Below are 5,829 nucleotides of genomic sequence, written 5' to 3' on the forward strand. Positions count from 1 at the left end.
ATGGAGAGGATGCAATTATAGAGGGTGAACGAAGAGATGGGTGAATTTCACAATATATGTATTAGGTTTAGTTATACCGCTTCTCACTTTGTATCCCAAAATATAATGTGCTACACATTGCATCCTTTAACCTTTTTTGATGAAGCAACCTTAATTTTAATATATATATCTGTTCCACTATGGACTTTAGTCCAATGATGCTAATACTATTGAAAGATGAGGGAGATGAAGCATGTCAGCAGCATAGTTTTTAATCCTTTGATAATTTCTCCACATTCAGAAAATTATTTATCACTTGAAAATGTTAGTTTTTTTTTCCTTATCCTTGGTAAATATTGTATTATTGCTAATATGTTTTTTTTTAAAATTTAGTTTCTACAAACTGTTAATGATTGGACCTAAAATTGATTGATTATAAAAAAAAGGGTAAAATATGACCTGAATTAAAGTATAAAGTGCAAAGTAAGAGTTCAAATAAAGTTTGAGGCATAAAGTGGAATGATGCTCTCTCTTAAACTAAAATAGTAGCATTCGACACCTGTCATGTAGGATTTACACTTCGTCGATAGCATTAGTAGTAGATTTTAGATTTTCTTTTCCCTTCCTTATTTGAACATGAACTCGAAGAGAAACATACTTCTTAATATTCCAGATACACGCAGATTTATAATGTTATCGCCTGATCATGTAACACATATCCTATAATCACTAGAATACATCTATCTAGTACAAATAGAACTTTTGTCTTAGGTAAAAAAAAAAATTGTTGACGAGCAGTAGTGAACTTTCCGTGCTTAAGCATGGAAACTTTCATTCTAGAATATCAACTGAGTCATTTTAGTAAACAAAAAAGGAACATCAAATGATCCTCAATGAATTTGAATTCAATAGGAGCTCCATTTACGGAGAGTGCACAAAAATATATCACAATTGGAAAAACTCGTATCTAAAAAAGGAGGAAGAAACATATAAAACATGAGATTAGAAGGCTGTCGAGGAAAACTCATTGTTGTCGAGGAAGAATAAAATTTCCATAAACATGTTATTTTTTTAATGTAAAATTCTATTATAGACGTCACATAGCAAAATCTAAAGAACTAGAATAAATTTTGAGAATACATTTATATCCTAGAAAGTTTCATAGCTATCAAAACTGAATGATACAAGCACAAAGTGTATAACCCAAAAAATTTCATCAGAAAACTATAGGAAAAATATGTTTCATAAAATCAATGTATATAGGGACTAGGGAGGCAAAATATGTGTGCAAGAAGAGAAATAAATTAATAATATAATATTAATTGCACGATAAGAACAAGCTACACATCCACATCTAGAAAATTTCATACCTATCAAAACTGAATGATCTAAGCACCTAGTGTAGAACCCTAAAAATTTTATCAAAAAAACTATAGGAGACAAATTTCATAAATCAATGTATGTACCCTTTTGGCAAAATATGTGTGAGAAAAGTGGAATACATTAACCATATACTATAGTTTTTTCTTGGAGTCGTTTTTTGTTCTTAATAGAGATTTTCTTTTTTCAATAGCTGATAGTTTGTAGACATTTTTGTCAGTAAAGTATAGTTTATATTGAAACTTTTTTGTCTATAGGCTTGATTTTGTGTTGGGACTTTCTTTATCAGCATTTTTTCAAATAGCATTTTTTAACAGCATTTTTAGTTTTTTCATTCTACTAACAGGCTCAGAAAAGAATATTCAAAGTGTTTGACAAAAACCAATTTATGTATGATGTTATCTATTTCAATTTTCAAATATGTATGTAGATGACAAGCCTTTTATGAGGTTACTAAAACTAAACATCTAGAAAGTAGCTAAATATATATTGTTCATTTATTTAGAATGTTACGACTTGCCATCTTCCTATTATTTGAAAAATCATAAGTTGGGAGAAAGCTATGCAAATCCTTCACAGGTACATCGTGTTAATAGAAAAATAGAAAAAACATATATATGGTATTGCCAATTGAAAAATTGGAGGCAAATGTGACACTGACTTTCAATCTACCTTCGAACTTTTTTGCAGGGAAAAAGGTAATGGATGGGTTTGTTACTTCGGAAGAAGGAAACTCACAAACACGTTTCAAAAGGGTGCACAATATCTATACCGAAGGATGTGAATCTGAACTAAGCAAAATGAACCAATTTCTTTCTATCATGTGACAGTTTTTGCTAGTTAGAACAACTAATTTGAATGATGTCATATTGTGATATTTTTGTCAATGTGGGCATCAGCAGGAGGTGCTGTTGCCCATTTTTTAGCCAAGGCAGTGACACTCTTGAAAGAAGAGCTCACCAGTTCTTTCAAGAGTGTCACCACTCTTTTTGGTGAAAACTACAACTCCATAGATGGTTGTAGGAACAGCCACACCAACTGCCAATGCCCCAAATATGACCCAGGGTAAGACGGCTTGGCTGTTTTCATTTTCCTTCTTGGATGCTTGGCCCGAATCCCTTGTTCTACCCTGACCTGCTTCCAAGACCACATTGGATGTTTGGCCTTAACTGTTCATTCTGATCTCACTTGTTTCCGTGGCATCTTCAGTTACCACAGTAAAATCACCTTCAGTTACCGTAGGCACATGCATAGGCACATCATCTTTGATCACTACTTCAAGCTTTGCATAAAATGGACGATTAATGATGTCAATGACATGTATCTTAGAAACAGAAAGTTAGAACTAGAAAGTTGCATGGTTACCTCTGCCATCAGATGATCAGCTTACTTTTTTACAGTAGCAGAAGTCCTAAAAAGTAATAAAAAGAAAGAAAACCTACAATCAATACACAACACCTATCAGTGCAACAACTATAGAAAAGAAAGAATATAATACTAAAGCAAATATAATTGAACAGCTGCTATGCTTTGCTTCACATAACATAAGAAAATATAATAAAACAACAAATATAATAATATATCCAAGGAAGATTCATCTATAGAAAAGGGCACTAAAATACTAAACCAACAAAATCTAATTTCCTCAACTGCCTATATCTTTGTACCATGCAACTAATCAATTGCTCATTCTTCGGTCACTATAGCAAGCTATTGTAGTATTTTTTGTTGAAGCAACAATAAATCTATTACTAAATTATATCCCTTTCTTTATGTCTTGTAAATAGGACTAGTATATACTGTAGAACCATCTCATTACTATAGAGATCTCTGTATATCAATTCTTGCACCCAGTTAAAACTAAAGCACAACTACCTACATGAATTTCTAGAACTAAGAAGTTGAGTTTTGGGGCAACAAATAAAAACCTTTCTAAAATAGCTTCCTTCAACACATCGCTATCAATAAAGAAATGAACATAGCAAAATAATAATAACATTTTGTAGCTCATATCATGGCTAGATTCAAGCCAGCCACTTTGAATTTAGGTGTTTACAAGACATAGATGAAGTATTCAAAGTTCAAATTTTGAAATATGAAATTAGGTTATTTTAATAAAATCATCACCATTCAGTAAATTTCAACACATTCTTTACTTATTTCATCACCATATGAAATGAGGTTATCTTAAATTGACAAGAAATAAAGAAACTAGTGCTCAAATTTCAATTTCATGTTCAGGTGTTTTACAATTCTATAAGCTTATAAATATCAAGTTGATGAGTAAAAGGCAAACTTACCAGAAAAGAATTCTCTTAGGCAGCTAGATATGAGTTGGGATGACCACCCAAGTATATGAAATTCCAGCACTTCAATTTTTCCTGTGTAATCCAAAAATAAAGGTAAATCACTGATACTAATATAAAATAAGATTTCCATATATCAAGATTTCAAAACCATTTTTGATTAACATAAGGCATAAAAAAAATAGAATCAGAGCATTTTATGAAAGTATTAAATATAGAATTGTTATTATTAATATGCAAGGATAAAAAAAAAAGACTGCAAATATGATGTTACCTATAAACCAGCAAAAGCAAATGTTCTTCATGAATTTTACATTACAAACTCTACTTCTACCATAGCATTGATGTCCTTCTACGTCTCACCAAGAACTATTATATTAAGCAATTACTAAAGCTAAATTAATTTCATGGATCTTTTTCAAAATATTGAATCTGAACATTCTCCACAGGAGCGGTTTCATCCACAAGAATAGGTCTACAAAACCTCCCTTACCTAATCTTGGAAAGTGGATCCAGTAAATAACTAAGTACTAAGAAAATATTAATTATCAAGACAAACCACACTCTTAAAATATATGCATCACTAGATAGCCAACATAAAAAAATTAATCATGGTGAGATTTAAGGCTAGGGACAAATAAAAATCTACCCCATGCAGCAACTAACAGAGCAAGCTAAACATTGAAACTGGAAGGCCTAACTTTTGTCATGTTTGCCATATTTACAGACTACCATAGTCATACTGATCTAAACGAATGAATTAATATGAACAACTAATCATTTTGAATATGTTTTGAGTCTTAAAATTATATTTTTTCAAATTCAAACAATTAGCTAAATTCCATTTATAAAGAACAAATGGTACCTTAATTCTTATGTAACTGATATTACTACTCCAAATTGTGAGTGCCAGCAATCACCAGTTCATATTTGTATTGTAAGATTTATTAGGAATGGAGATCATTGATTTAATTTTCAATTTTTTCATAAAAAATTTGCAAAAGCAACCACATAGGTACACATCTTATCAACAAAAAATAACCACAGAAGTCTAAAATTGATAAGTCATGCTCAACTATTTGATACTTTACTCAAACAAGCATAGAGATGTTATGAAATAACAAAAATGTGGATGTCCCTTTATATTCCCAAGGGGATTAATTCATGATTTTATGGCTACTTATGTATATAAGTTACAATTCATAAATCCATTCATGTAGTGGAGAAACCGTTTCATAGGTTTCTTCATATTATTGTAGTAGTGGATGTTTAATAAGATTTATGTATCTTTAATCTTGTAGTGCCTATATATAGAGGTACATTGAGACCCTTTGTGGGTACTTTTGTATCTTGTTGAAATATAAGGATATCATTCTCCCTTTCTCTACTCCTTTCTCTAATACTTCTTCAATTCCTATTGTAGTATATTCATTTTATTAGTTTTATAACATATAATAGTAATCTATCATGTGTTCACCTATATGAACATAAGAAACTACTAATTCTGAAATTTAAAGTAAATGTGTGCCAAATTCCATTAATACAATTGTAATATGATAAATGGCTTACTAAATACAAAAATAATAGAATAGTATCAATTCTTTTGAAAATTTCTAACTTCAAGAAACAACCAATCAAAACAAATTGCATGCCTCTGTAGATATCCATGGAGCTGTACACATTTAAGAAGAGAAACTAAACACACAATCAAACAAAATGAATTTTCCAAATAGACAACAAATTGTAGATGCATAGTGCACATGATTATTTAATTGAAATTGAATTAAAAATGCATATCAAAGTCAAAATTAACAAAAAAAGTTTAGTATTTACCTCTTTAAAGGCGCTACACATTCAACTCTCTTAGTAACAAATTGCAGTTTCAGTTCATAATTAAATAAATCAGACCTCAAGGAGCCCTAAAGCAAAAAGTAAATTAAGAAGGTAGAATCGTAGTATCGCATTCAAATATTTGCACAGTATAGAGTAAGAAATAGAACTTTAAACAATTTTGTACTAAACCTAATTTCATACACATGATCCAAGACCTAATTTCAACCATGGTTTTTTTTGCTAAACCTAATCTCTTGTACGTGCATTGAAGACCTAATTTCACAGCATCAATTTTGTTTAAAAAAAAAATCAAACTTCATCAACTTATTAG

Source organism: Coffea arabica, chromosome 4c, assembly GCF_036785885.1.
Source record: "Coffea arabica cultivar ET-39 chromosome 4c, Coffea Arabica ET-39 HiFi, whole genome shotgun sequence".
NCBI lineage: Eukaryota > Viridiplantae > Streptophyta > Magnoliopsida > Gentianales > Rubiaceae > Coffea > Coffea arabica.